Source organism: Sapajus apella, unplaced genomic scaffold, assembly GCF_009761245.1.
Source record: "Sapajus apella isolate SASKATOON/1434 unplaced genomic scaffold, GSC_monkey_1.0 scaffold117, whole genome shotgun sequence".
Classification (NCBI taxonomy): Eukaryota; Metazoa; Chordata; class Mammalia; order Primates; family Cebidae; genus Sapajus; species Sapajus apella.
In genome coordinates this window covers 4,917,709-4,933,651 of record NW_022437057.1, presented here as the reverse complement: position 1 = coordinate 4,933,651, position 15,943 = coordinate 4,917,709, and the positions used below count along the sequence as shown (strand labels likewise).

General features: G+C 37.9%; 1 pseudogene; it reads left to right on the top strand.

The window, feature by feature from the left end:
- The window catches only part of LOC116538147, a 35,229-nt pseudogene extending 21,137 nt beyond the window's left edge, over positions 1–14,092 (top strand).
- The last annotated feature ends 1,851 nt before the right edge of the window (positions 14,093–15,943 follow it).

The window sequence follows — 15,943 nt, the reverse complement described above, 5'->3', positions numbered from 1 at the left end:
CATGCTAGCCTCATCTCAAGACCATACCTTTTTCCTGTTGCAGTTTTAAGAGGGCTCTCAAAATCTTCTGGGATTTGATGACCATGGCAAGGGAGAGGGACAAGGTTGCACCTAGAAGCTCCTTCAGAAGAGCAAAAACTTGCTTTTCTAAAACCATCGGCTAACATCTTTTACAATCTCATTGGTTCGGAACTAGTCACATACCATCAATGCACAAATGGATTATGGCCAGGGAATGAGGTTATGCAAATTGGCTTGGCCTGAGTCATTGTCCCCATCCCCAGAACCAAGACCTGTATTCTGTAGAGGTGGGGAAAGAAAACCCAAGTATGGAGAGAAGGGACAGGATGCAAGGAATTAAACTATTTTCTGAGTTTCTGGAAGAATCAGCAACTCTCACTGTTCTTGTGAAGATTTCACAGAATGGAAGACATGTCTCTGTACTTTTATTGCCTTTTCATCTAGGTGTTTTAAAAACTGCATTCTTACATCTTTTATTCTCTAGTCACCAATGAAAGAATTATAATAATTATGTTTTCAGGCTGTGGATGCAGTGTCTTACACTTGTAATCCCAGCACTTTGGGAGGCTGAGGTGGACAGATCACCTGAGGCCAGGAGTTTCAGACCAGCCTGGCCAACATGGTAAAACCCTGTCTCTACTAAAAATACAAAAAAATTAGCTGGTTGTGGTGGCACATGCCTGTAATTGCAGCTACTCAGGAGGCTGAGCCAGGAGAATCACTTGAACCTGGGAGGCGGAGGTTGTAATGAGCCAAGATTGTGCCATTGCACTCCAGCCTGGGCGATAGAGTGAGACTCTGTCTCAAAAAAATTTTTATTTTCATTTTTTGGTGTGTCTACTATTTGCACTGCTAGATGCTGTCCATATTTTAGCTTTCATTCTCTGAAGATATTCTTTTTAATAACTCTGAGGTAAGTGTTACTAAATCCTCTTTATAGATTGAAGAAGCAAACAGGAGCTCAGGGAGGTCAGTGTAAGTTTTTCAAATTCTAACAGAAATTAGTGGCAGACCCAGGATTTGATTCAGGTCTGTCTGATTCTAAAGCCCATATTTGATCCAAAACTCCATGCTACCTTCTTATTCTAGAAGCAAGGCAGACTTCCATTTGAAAATGGATGTCCACACTCCATAATCTCTTCTTTTCTCCCTGGAAATCACCCAAAGCAATAAGGAAAACAGAAAACAAAAATTCAAACTACTTTTTTTAGTGAAGCTGGGAGACAGACTGAAAAAAAATTGGTAAGAGCTGCCAAGAGCACCCAGGAGCTGTGCGAGAGAAAAGAGCCAATAGCAGAGGAGAGAGCTCAGTAAAGCATTGGACTAAAATAATTATTAAAATTTCTTGAAGCTGGGGGAACCACTATGAAGGGAAAAAGCCATATGATTTAATTTAAAAAGAGAATGAAAAAGTAGAGTACACTGAGAGGTGGAAGAAGTCCCCCTGAACATGGTTAGGTTCAGAGAAGTGAGGAGGCTGGATATATCAGTCAGCTTTCACCATATAACAAACACACCCAAACTCAAACATTTGTTCTTGCTCATGTGTCTTCAAGGTGGCTGGGGCTAATGTACCTAGGCTGTTAAGCTGGGTTTGACCCCAGTTTGATGGTTGAGTGTTGTCTTTTCCATATGTATCTCAACCTCCTTAAATCAATGGCTACCTGAGGCATGTTCTTCTCATAATGAAAGACAAGAGTCAAGAGGATAAACTCAAATGCATGAACACATTTCATGCTTTTGATCACGACATACTCCCTAATGACTCCTTAGCCAAGTGTCATGCCTTTGATCATGGGATACTCACTAATAGCTCATTCGCCAAAGCAAGTTGCATGGTCAAGTCCAAAATCAAGGGATAGACAAGTACAATCCATCCACCAGGAGGGGTGGCAAAGATGTAGATATATGATATTACTACAGGGCGAAAAGAAGGGAGAATAGGAATTTAATCTTCCATACTAGGTTACATGTAGAAGCATGTTAGACAGTCCATGTTTAAGAGAAGCAGCCTAACTTTGTAAGTGAGGAGAAGAGAGCTTCTGAGTTGTGAAAGCTGACTTGATTATAATTCCATCCTGGCCTCTCTCCATCTATAGCAAATACATGGCTTGTGAAATTCTAATGCACTTAACAATAAGCCATAAAAAATAAAGTAGTGGTGCATTTTAAAGAAGATACTATGAAAGAAACGAGGAAGCGAACAGCAAAATTTATGAATAAAAATATTCAGTATATTCAGTAGTAAAATGGCCTTGGAACAGATTAGAATTGTCAACAAACACTCTACTATGAATTAAACATCATAATAGAGCAATAATCCCTAAAAATAACCGTTATGCAATACCTCAGAGATGAGATTGCAGGGCAGCAGAAGATAAAATATGATCTGGCAAAACTCAGAGGAGAAGAGGAAGAAAAAATAGAACCATGGTAAAAATCAAGACAAAATTTAAAAGAGCTACACTACAAAAAGATAATAAATGACATAGAAAATAGAAGTGAGAAGCATGAATAAAAGAATATGTAAATAGAAAGAGTTAAAGGGGAATAGATTGTGATAGATTTAGGGCACAGGCAAAGGACATTAAATATATGCATTCCCAAAGAAGAAAACAAAACACAAAACAGAACAAATATTAAAAGTATAAATCAAGATAACATTCCTAAAATAAAATAACACTTGAATCTACACATTGCCAAGGACACATTGTGTGCCAGGAAAGATGGCTCTGAATGGTCAATGCTGAGACATTTCCTAGAAAAATCAGTGGACTGTGAATATAAAGATTCCTAGTATTAGACCTTATATAGGGCTTTATTTCCTTTGTCCCCAGCTGACTTCACATTTCTCCAGAACAACATTCAGCTCCAGACTGCAGTAGAACAACACTTAATATTTAGGAAAGAGAGCATGAATCAATGATTTTATATCCAGTCACAAAGTTCTTTAAATAGAAAGGCTAAAAAATACAATTTTAAAAACATAAGAGCTCGCAGAATGTGTTCTCATGAACCTTCCTTGAGGAAAATAAAAATGGCAAACTTTAACCAACCAACCATTTTTGAGAAATGGTATACAAGGACTGGCAGTGAGCATTATACATATCTGATAGAAGAACAAAGACTAATATTAATGTGAATATTCAATTGGCAGGATGGAAGCTGAATGTTATATATTGTAAAACATTATAGAAATGATAGACGTTACTCAAACTGGGGGAAGAAAAGGTATAAAGAAATAGGTGGAGAAGAAAATATATTGAAGATTTCACATAATGGGTGAGAGTAAAAACATATTTAAAATTGACTAAGTAGTAGCAATACAAATAATCACAGCCAGGTTAGTACCAACCTCAGAAAGTTAGTGGTTTACAAGAACATCACAATATCATTGTTGATGTGTCCTTCGATTGAAGTTTGGGCTGATCAGAAATGATATTGTCAGGTAGCCCTGCCTGAGGCTGTGGGCCATCTGGGCTTGGCTTCAGGCAATGGGCTGAGTTTAGATATCCACCTTTATTAGCCCTGGACCCAGGTGAAAGAGCAGCAGATACCCATAGGGAATCTTCTCATAGCACACCACAAGCGAAGCGGTAAAGCACATGTCATGCCTCTGCTCATGCTGCATCTGCAAAAAATTCTACTGGCTGAAGCAAGTCACATGTCTAAGCCCATCATTAATGGGGTGGAAATAATATATTGCTCTAAAGTGAGGAATTTAAGACAATAATCCAATCTATCATCGTATATTTAAAGTACAAATATAAATATTAAGAATATTAATGAAAACTTGCTAATAAAGAACTAATACTGTAAATATGTAAAAACATAAAGAACTAATACATAGAGGACTAAGGAAATAAAGGACTGTTCCCTGGTAGCTGTGAATTTGTTATGTTACATGCTGAGGGTTGCAGATAGACTTGAGGTTGCTAATCTATCAGTCTTAAATAGGAGGTTACCCTGGATTATCAGTGGGCCTGATGCCATCACAAAAGTTTCTTAAAGAGGCAGAGGGAAGATTTGACTCTAGAAGACGTCATAGTGACGCAGTCCGAGGAGGACTCAACCCACCATTGCTGTCTTTGAAGAAGGAGAAAGGGACTATAAGTCAAGAAATGTAGACAGCCTCTGGAAGCTGGAAAAAAATAAGAAGACAGATTCTGCCCTAGAAGCTCCAGCCACATCAGCATTTTGGTTTTAGCTTAGTGAGACACATTTCAGACTTCCGACCTCTGGAAGAGTAAGATAGTACATGTTGTTTTAAGCCATTAAATCTGTGATAATTTTTACAGAAGCAATAAGACATTAATACACTTACCTACAAATGAAATTCAGCATAAATTCAGGATGGATCACCAATAAAAACCAATATTATGATACTTATAAGACACATGTATGAAATTGAGGGATTCAGTAAGATGAGATGGACATAGTGTAATTCTCAATGAACTAAATAAAGGTATCAGCTCTGATTAAAGTAAAAACTGTAAGAATTACCTAAAGAAAAAAGATACATAACAGATATATAGTAATATTAAGAACTTTAATTCAACTTTCTTAGTCAATTACAAACCAAGTAGATCTAAACAGAATAATCAATTAGTAAGTTAGCATAAAGGAAACTTTTTAACTTGAAAATAAAGAATAGGGTTCTTTTTAAAACATGTACCTATAAAAGAAGTTGAAAATTTGACCACATATTAGTCCACAAAGAAAGTCCCAATACATTTCCAAAGGTAGATATGGTACAGGAAAATTTCCTAATTTTAATGTAGTAAAATTAGGAATTAAAGATAAAATCAGAAAAAACCCTCATATCTTCAAAGTAAACAAACAAACAAAACTCTTTTAAGTCAGAGCAAAGAAAAAATTTCAGCCAAAATTAGATCATATGAAGGAAATGATAAATAATTTCTATATATCAGAACTTATAAATGGTGTTAAGGGGGAACTTAATGCTTAAAAGACTTATGTTAATAAGTAAGAAGGGCTAAACACAAATGAAGCAATCCTCCTAAGAAGATACAACAGAAATTTTTAAAAAAGAAAATGGAGCAAAATTAAGATCCCAAAAGTGGGGGGGTAAGATGTTACTATAGATTCCATAGAGATTAAAAGGTAGTAAGAGAATACTAGGAACAATTGTATGTACATACATTTGGCAATTTATATGAAAGGAATTTGTTGAAAGATACAAACTACTAAAAGTCACCAAAGAAGAAAGTAGATAACCTGAATTGACCTACATCTATTTTAAAAATTGAATTTGTAGTTAAAATCCTTCCAAGAAAGAAATTTTCAGGTCCAGATGATCTCACTGGCGAGTCCTACAAAGCATTTACAAAAGAAATAATGCCAATTTTACGTAACTTCTTCCAGAAAAGAAAAGCGGAAGGAACACTTCCCAACCCACTTTTTGTGTTTTACATCTTCCAGATTCCAAAACCAGACAAAAATAATATGGGGAAAGAAAACTATGGGTCAATATCATTTATAAGCATTGATGTAAAATTTCTCAAGAAAACATAAAAAATAGAACTCAGCAACATATGAAATGAATAATATACCATGAGTAAGTGGAGTTTACTGCTGTGATGAAAGACTGGGTCAATAGTTTAACCTGATCAATGTAATTCACCATATCAACTGAGTAACAACAACAACAACAACAACAACAACAACAAAACCACATGATTATTCAATTAATGCAGAAAAACCATTTGACAAAATTCAGCATTGTTTGTGATAAAAACTCTTGGTGAGGTTGGAATAGAAGGGAACTTCCTTATCCTCATAAGGGGAAGCTAACATCATACTTAATGACTGAATACTTTCCTTTAAGATTAGGAATAAGGCAAGAATGTCCATTCTCATTCTCTTCTTTAATAGTGGATTAAAGTAAGATAGAGAAATAAAAACATATAGATTAGAAAGTAATAAATAAAACCTGCTGGAACTATGTAAGTGAACTTAGCAAGTTTGTAGATTTAAAGTCAGTGCAAAACCATTCATATTTTTATATACTAGCAATGAGCAATGATAATGCAAAATTCAAAAAGACAGAAAAAAAATGGAGAGACATGTCCTTCTCATGGATTGGAACCTTTAATAGAGTTAATCATGACAGATCTGTATATTGATCTATGAATTTAATGCTAGTTCAATCAATATTGTAACAGGATTTTTTATAGATATACACATGCTTATTATAAAATGTATATGGCAAGAAAAAGAATGTAGAGTAGCCAGAACAATTTTGACAAAGAAAAATGAAATTGCATTTTAAGATTAACTATAAAACTGTAATAAACAGTATAGTATTGGTGAAAGCATACTTGCATAGATAAATGGAACAGAGTAGAAATTTCAGAAACAGTGTTCAGAATAGAGATTTAAAAGCCAATCAATATGGCCAATTAATTTCTGATAAAAATGCAAAAGCAATTCAATGGAGGATGGTTTTTCAGCAAATGGCATCAGAACCATTGAATATTCATTTGCAGTAAAATGAAGCTTGATCTAAACCTCATACCTTATTCACAAATTATCTCAAAATAAATTGCAGCTATAAATGTAAAATGTAAAACTCTAACAACTTTCAAAGAAAACATAGGAGAAAATCTGTATGACCTTAGGTTAAGCAAATAATTTTTAGATATGACATCAAAAGCATAATCTATGAAACAAAATTATAAGTTGATCTTAATCAAAATTTAAACGTTTTGAAATACACTGTTATGAGAATGAGAAAATAAGCCATAGACTTGGGAAAATATTTTTAAGACATGTATTTGACAGACAACTTGTATCCAGAATATAAAAAGGATATTCTAAACTCAATGGAAGGAAACAACCCAATAAAAACATGGACAAAACATTTGAACACACACTTCTTTAACACACATATAGACACGGCAATAAGCACATGAAAAGATGTTCAACATCATTAGCCATTAAGAAAATATAAATTAAAACTGTAATGAGATATACTGACATGCCCACTGGAATTACTAAAGTTAAAAACAGAAAAAATCTGACAATATCAAACACTGGCAAATATATGGAGTAACTGGGACTCTCCTACATTCCTGGTGGGATAAAATGGTACAGCCACGGAAAAACAGTTTATCAGTTTCTTATAAAGTAAAACATACACTATCAATAAAACCAAGCAATTCACTCCCAGGGTATTTACCCTAGGTATAAATACTGTGTTCACACAAAACTCTTTACACAGATGTTTATAGCAGCTCTACTCTTAATCACCTCAAAATGGAAACCACCCAAATTATCTTTAACAGGCGAATAGATAAATAAATTGGTACAGCTATCAAACAGAATATTATTCCACCATTAAAAGGGACAGACTATTGATTCAGGCAACAACATTGACAAATCTCAAAGGCATTAGACTGAGTAGAAGTAGCCAGTCTCAAAATGTTACATAATTTATTATTCCCATTTATATGGCATTCTGAAGAAGCAAAACTGTAGGAACAGAGAATAGATCAGTTGTTGTCAGGGGTCAGGAACTGGGAAATGGAATGATTACAAAGGGCCAGCTTAAGGAAATTCAGGGAGTAATGGAAGTTTTGAAAGAGCTATCATGCCATCCATTAGAAAAAATGCTATGAGGTTTCTAGGGGAATTTTAACATACTACTAAGGGACAGAAATTCTTTACGGTGGACAACCTGGCAGACAACACAATCAAATGATCAATGTTAACAACACTTGTAATGGGACAAACATACGTGCCTCTTGATATAATGCCCTGAGAAGGACAGAACATTGCTTCTGTGGTATTTCTGACCAAAAATGCATGGCCTGAATCTAGTCATGGCCAAATACAATTGAGGGATGTTACACAGAATGAACAGCCTATATGCTTCAAAAATATCAGGGTTAAGAAAGAAAAAGACTGATAAATTGCTCCAGATTAAAAGAGACTAGGGGAACATGGCAACTAAATGCATGTGTGATGCTGTATTGGATTCTGAACCAGAAAAAATATTTTTCTAGAAAAGATATTATTGGGAAAACTAATAAAATTAGATAGGGTCTATGGATAAGATGGTAGTGTTGTATCTGTTAATTTCCTGATTTTGATCATTGTATTGTGGTTATATAAGACGATGTCCTTGTTTTTAGGAAATATATACTAACAAATTCAGGGTTAAAAAATGTATCTACAATTTACTCTCAAGCACTTCAGAAAAAAACATGTATACCCCCAGGGAATCTAAGTATATAGCAACTTTTGTACTTTAAAAATATTTTTTTTCTGAAAATCTATAATTCTTCAAAACAAAATGTTAAGTAATAAACAACTGATAATTCCAATTTTGTTTAAATTTATCTGGAGCAAAAGTAAAGGAACATATTTTTCCAATTTCTTTTATATAATGAGAATAACTTTAATAAAACCTGTTAAAGATAGAGATGAACAAAAAAGTACAGACCACTATCACTTATGAATATCAACAGAAAATTCTAAAAATCATGCCTGTAACCCCAGCACTTTGGGAGGCCAAGGCAAGTGGATCAGTTGAGGACAGGAGTTTGAGACCAGCCTGGCCAACGTGCTGAAACTCCGTCTCTACTAAAAATACAAAAATTAGCCGGGCATTGTGGCCTGTGCCTGTGGTCGCAGCTACTCAGGAGGCTGAGGCAGGAGAATAGTTTGAATCTGAAAGGTTGAAGTTTCAGTGAGCCAAGATCATGCCACTTCACTCCAGCTCGGTGACAGAGTGAGACTCCATCTCAAAAGAAAAAAGAAAAAAAAAGAAAGAAAAAGTGCAGCACAGCAAAAGAAACCATGAATGAAGTAAACAGACTACCTATAGAATGGGAGAAAATTTCTGCAAACTTTGCATCGAACAAAGGTCTAATATTCAGCATCTATAATAAACTTAAACAAATTTACAAGAAAGAAAAACAACTCCATAAAAAAGTGGGCAAAGGACATGAACAGACACGTTTCAAAAGAAGACATATGTGCAGCAAACAAATATGAGAAAAAAAAAAGGTCCTGAGGCGGGTGGATCACTTGAATACAAGAGTTTGAGACCAGCCTGGCTGACATAGCAAAACACTATCTCTACTAACACTACAGAAAATTAGCTGGGCGTGGTGGTGTGCACCTGTAATCCCAGCTACTTGCAAGGCTGAGGCATGAGAATCCCTCCAACCCAGGAGGCAAAGGTTGCAGTCAGCTGAGATCATTCTACTGCACTCTGGCCTGGGTGACACAGTGAGACTGTCAAAAAACAAAAAACAAAACAAAACAAAAAGCAACAACAACAAAAAAAAACTCAACATCACTGCTTATTAAAGAAATATAAGTCAAAACCACAATGATGAGATACTGACTCACACAGTATGTAAAGGTATCAGCTCTGATTAAAGTAAAAACTATAAGAATTACCTAAAGAAAAAAGATACATAACAGATATATAGTAATATTAAGAACTTTAATTCAACTTTCTTAGTCAATTACAAACCAAGTAGATCTAAACAGAATAATCAATTAGTAAGTTAGTTAGCATAAAGGAAACTTTTTAACTTGAAAATAAAGAATAGGGTTCTTTTTAAAACATGTACCTATAAAAGAAGTTGAAAATTTGACCACATATTAGTCCACAAAGAAAGTCCCAATACATTTCCAAAGGTAGATATGGTACAGGAAAATTTCCTAATTTTAATGTAGTAAAATTAGGAATTAAAGATAAAATCAGAAAAAACCCTCATATCTTCAAAGTAAACAAACAAACAAAACTCTTTTAAGTCAGAGCAAAGAAAAAATTTCAACCAAAATTAGATCATATGAAGGAAATGATAAATAATTTCTATATATCAGAACTTATAAATGGTGTTAAGGGGGAACTTAATGCTTAAAAGACTTATATTAATAAGTAAGAAGGGCTAAACACAAATGAAGCAATCCTCCTAAGAAGATACAACAGAAATTTTATTAAAGTTATTCATATTCACAGTATGACTCACACTGTAATTCAGAATGGCTGTTACTAAAAAGTCATAAATAACAGATGCTGGCAAGGTTGTGGAGAAAAAGGAATGCTGATACAGTGTTGGTGGGAGTGTAAATTGTTCAACCACCGTGGGAGACAGTGTGGTGATTTCTCAAGGACCTAAAGACAGAAATACCATTTGACTTAGCAATCCCAAATCATTGTATTAAAATGCATGTGTATGTTCATTGCAACACTATTCACAATAGCAAAGACATGGAATCAACCTAAATGTCTATCAATGATAGGCTAGATAAAGAAAATGTGGTACGTATACAACATGGAATACTATGCAGCCATGAAAAGAATGAGATGATGTCCTTTTCAGGGACATACATGGAGCTGGAGGCCATCATCCTTAGCAAACTAACACAGGAACAGAAAACCTAATAACATATGTTCTCACTTATAAGTGGGAACTAAATGATGAGAGCACATGGACACATAGAGGGGAACAACACACACTGGGGCCTATCGGAGGATGGAGGGTGGGAGGAGGGAAGGATAAGGAAAAATAACTAATGGGTACTAGGTGATGAAATAATTTGTAGAACAAACCCCCATGACACAAGTTTACCTATGTAACAAACCTGCACATGTATGTCTGAAGTTAAAATAAAAGTTAAAATAAAGTTACACATTTCCTTGTAAGCACAGCTTTAGCTGTGACTCATCACCATGTAATATTTTCATTACCATTCAGCCCAAGATAATTTCTAATGTTTATTTTTGATTTATTACTTGACCAATGGGTTTTTTAGAAGCATGTTGCTTAATGTCCAAACATTCTGGTAAAAATTCTTGTTGTTGATAGCTAGCTTAATTTCACTGTGGTTAGAGAATATACTCAGAATACTTTTAGTCATTTGGAATTAATGGAGATTCACTTTATGGCCCAGTTTATGGCTAGTCTTAGTAAATAATCCATGTATACTTAAAAAGCATGCATTTTCCATGATGGATTGTAGTGTTCTATATATGTTAACTGTGTCAAATTTGTTAATTGTGTTGTTTAGATAGTCTATACTTTCATGACAGATGATTTTATGTGCCGACTTGACTGGGCTAGGGGATGTCCAGATAGCTGGGAAAACACTGTTTCTGATGTGCCTATGATAGCGTTCCTGAAGGAGATTAGCATTTGACTCCATATACACAGTAAAGAAGGTCACCCTCACCAACGCGGGCGGGCATCATCCAATATGCTGAGAACCAAAATAAAACAAAAAGATGGACAGAGTGAATTTTCTCTTCCTGTCAGAACTGGGACATCCATCTCCTCCTGCCTTTGAATATCAGCATTCCTGGTTCTCAGGCCTTTGGACTTGGACCTGACAGATCATGAGCCTTATAATTGCATGAGCCAATCTCCTTTAATATATAAATATATTAGATATAAATATACAAAAGGAGATTAGCTCATGTAATTATCTCCTGTCATATATCTATTATATGGTTCTATTTCCCCGAAGAAATCTAATACAATCTTTATGCCTTTTTTTGGGCATTTTTTTGTTCTATTAGTTACTGAGAGGTATATATCTAAGTTTCCTTCCTTATTCATGGTAGTGCCTATATAGATGTATCTTCTTGTTGTTGTTGTTTGAAATGGAGCCTTGCTCTGTCACCCAGGGCAGAGTGCAGTGTCATGAGCTTGGCTCACTGCAACCTCTGCTTCCCTGGTTCAAGAGATTTTCCTGCATCAACCTCCTGAGTAGCTGGGACTACATATGTGCACCACCACCCCTGGCTGATTTTTTTTGTAGTTTTAGTAGAGGCAGGATTTTACCATGTTGCTCAGGCCAGCCTTGAACTTCTGAGCTCATGTGATCCACCTGCCTTGGCCTCCCAACGTGCTAGGATTATAGGTGTGAGCCAGCACACCCAGCCCTACGAATGTATCTGAAGCATTTCATTTTATTTAATATCATGTCAATATATATTTAGTTGCTAATCTTTGGACATGAGGCCAGTGTCTTTCCTTTGAGTATGGGTGCTTTCAAGATGGCTTCCACCCAGGTGTTCTCATGAGTCCACTTGACCCAAGAAGAATACATTCATTCTTTTCTTGCCAAGCAATGAGAGTGTGGGCTTCACTTGGGCTCCTCTTCATGCTGCCAGCTCTCTCCAGTTCACCGCTGTCATGCACTGGTAGCTGCATTCAGGACAGGCAAACCAGCAGGTGCTTCCCATGCTGCCATCCTCTGCAGCTCAGATGTCTTAGTTCATTTGTGTTGCTATAAAGTAATACCTAAGAGGCTGGGTAATTTGTGAAGAAAAGAGGTTTATTTGACCCACAGCTCTGCAGCTTGTACAAGAAGCATGGCTCCAGCATCTGCTTCTGGTGAGGGCTTCAGGGAGGTTTCATTCATGGTGAAAGTTGAAGGAGAGCTAAGGTGTGCAGAGATCACATGGTGACAGAGGAAACAAAGGAGAGTGGGAGGGTGTCAGGTCTTTTAAACAATCAGCTCTTGGGGGGAACTAATAGAGTGAGAATTGAGAATTCACCCATAACCATGAGCATAGGACCAAGACATTCCTGAGGGCTCCATCCTTATGAGCCAAACATCTTCCACAAGGCCCCACCTCCAACGTTGGAAATAAAATTCCAACATGAGATTTGGAGGGACACGCATCCAAACCATAGCACCAGAAATGCATGTTTGCATTAAACTACTTAGCTGGTTCTAAACTTCTGGTTCATTGGAATCACCTGGAGGGCCCATTAAACCGTAGATTGCAGGGCCCTACCCCTCAGAGTCTCTGACTTTATTGGCCTGGATGGAGTGCAATAATTTGCATTTCTAATAATTTCCAGGTGGTGCTGATGTTGCTGATCCAGGGACCACACTTTGAGCATCGCTGGTTTAGCCAGTCATCTTAATATCATTATTTTGGCCTTGGGTTGCTGTGACCAAGGACCTGTGATAGATCCCTCACAGCTGAGCAGTATGCTGGAGGCTGAGGAGTTAGGGTGGGATTCTAGGGAAGATTTCTGCACTCTTAAAAAGTTTTACAGAATAGTGATTCACCACTTTTTTTTTTTTTTTAGAATAGTGATTCACCACTGTGGCTGTAAATGTGGCAGCCGCTGGGGACCATGTGGGGAGACATGGCCCATGTGCTGAGGAGGGTGGGAGTGGGGGAAGATGGAAAGCACTGGAGCCTTAGAGGCTAAAGGATGTTCAGCTGGTGAATGAACCAATCCTGAGACGTCCCACCTCTGGGCCTTGTATTCTTCAGCGAATACCTCCTGGTTGTCTAGCTTTTTGCTGGGTCTTCCCTGGCTTGCATTCTCACAGGAGCAGATACAGAAAGGAAATCCCGCCTGTGCCTCCAAGGACCTCGAGACTTGGGTGGGATTGTCTCCTTCTTCCTGTAGTGTTGCCCGGGATGATACACGATGTCTCCCAAGCTTCTCTGTTCCTAGACTCACTTGCCTGGGGTCCACCTGCTGTTCCTTTGTGTATTCACCTTCCTTTGCTCCCCTCCCCCATGCAAATCTCAGCCCCTTCACTTTTTTTCTCACCAGAAATACATGCCTGTGGAACACTTGGGGTGTGTGTGTGTTGCATTTCTTGAAGATTTGCAGGTTGATGGGCAGCCTCAGCGTGTCCTGTGTGGACTCCTGTCCCGCTGGCTCTTCCCCAGCTTCTTTTCCACCCCTCTCCAGGAACACCCACACAAAGGGTCTCACCTTCTACCCAAAGCACTTCTTATTTTTCGCACACAATGATCTTCCTTTTCCTAAAAGGAGTTGGGGTGATAAAGGATGTGAATATCTCTTTATCACCTGTGACTGTGGATATCAGACCATGTGAACATTTGGAGCAAAGTCATCCCGGAAGCCTTGGGAGGTGCAAAATGCCAGAAAGAAGAGGAAGGTTGGTGTTGCCATGCTGTGTTCTAATACGGTCTTTCTTTGGAGGTTTAGGGTTTCCCCCAAAAGCCCAATGATTCCACCTATCATGACTGAGGAAGAGGCAGTGCTCAGACAAGAGGCTTGAAATAGGTAGAGATGGAGACACCTCTCCTAGAGCTAGACCACACATTCTCAATGGGGTGATAGTGCTCCTAAGGGAGCAGATGTTGGTTCTTGGGCAGGGGAGGGCAAAAACCCCTCTTACTTTCTTTATGCATAAAGCACAGAAAAGCATCTGTGCATAGATATATCACATCTGTGATGTTGCAATTGTATGGGTGCACAATTAAGAAAATAATGTCTGAAAAGGCTCCTAGTTGGAGGCTGATATTTTTTTTAAAAAGGCTGAGAAGCATTCATGCAGATGAGCTTCTGCCCTGTGGCAGCCTCAGCAGGTGGCACCATCCAGTTGCTTGGGTCAGACATCTAGGAGTTATCATCCATTGCTCCTTTCCTCCAATAGGTCTCAAAGGCTCCAAAAATAGATCCCCAATTATTCGAGGACCTGCTATAGTGGCAACAGAAATGTTATTACCTGTAAAACCTAAAATATTTACCATATGGCCTTTCATTGAAACAGTTTGTAAACCCTGGCTGTAAATTATGAGCTGCTTAGGGCAAAGGATGGGGTTTAAGCCAGATGTGGTGGCTCACACCTATAATCCCCATTCTTTGGGAGACCAAGATAGGAGAATTGCTTGAGCCTAAGAATCTGAGACCAGCCTGGGCAACATAATGACACTCTATCTCTATAAAAAAAAGAAAAAGACAGGTCTTACTGAACTCTGTCTCTGGGTCTCAGCCCAGAGCCTGGTGAATAGAAGTCAGCAAGTGTTGAAAGAAGAGGAGTTGCGTGGATGAGTAATGAATGCAGTGCAAGCTCATGTGGTCGAAGGTGCATCTGCACAGTGTGAGAACCAGGAAGCCACAGAGTTTTCTTCTAAAAGCAGAGGCCACCGTTCAAGTTTAAATCCAGCAAAACTGCCTTTCCCTCTGCTCCTGCCCTCTTTTCTGTTATGCCGTATTTGAATAAGACAGAATCCTTTCTTGTGTGGCTCAGATGATTAAAAATAAATTCTCTAAGTGCTACTTTCCTTTGGGAATCTTGAGCACAGTCTAATGGTGGCGAGGAAAAAAAAATCCCTGGTTTACCGCTGAGCCTCAGAAAGGGGAAGTGTTTGCTTCATAATGAAAAATTCCACGTGTTGTACACTCATCTGGGGCCTGTCTGGCTTGATTTAATGATAACTTTGCTATGACGAACTAATTACTGTGCTTTGTTAGACCTATAAAACTTTACAGCACCTAAAATTACAGTCATAGCTGCTAACAGGAGTTGAGCGCTTTCTGTCTTCAGGTTCCTGGACAGCAGCTTACATGCATTACAAAAATCCTGAGGCTGAGAGGGAAGTGACCTGCTCAGGTTAGCATGACTGCCAAGTAGTGGGGCAGGGATTTGACAAGTTCTGATGGACCACAAATTCTCTGTTCTTTCTACTCAATGAGGAGATTAATCAGAGTAATAAAATAATACTAGTTGGCTGTTAGGAGATGGATTCTATAGACCAGGCTCTTTTAGAATGAACAAAGAGAATAAGGAAGCTTCCTTAATCTAGGGGATGTGATTCTAGGATTTTAACGAACTAAGAAGGAAACAAATTGTCTTTTAGGGTGATGCCTCATGCATGAGAGTCACACTCAAAAGCTGCTCTTCATGCCGCCTATCCTGTCTCCGTGGCAATTGGCCATCTTGCTTGCCTCCCCGTCTATCCTTCCTCCTTACTGCTCACAGCCTGACCACTGCTCTGTTTCTCCCAGGTCCCTCCCGGTTATCTCCTGACTCTCTCCCTTCCTTCAATTCTTGCTGTTCCTGACCAACCTCAGGCTGGAAACCTGGCTTCTCTCTTCCATCACCTCAAGTGCTTTGAAAGTTCTGGCTCACAGAAAGCCATCAATTCCACTCT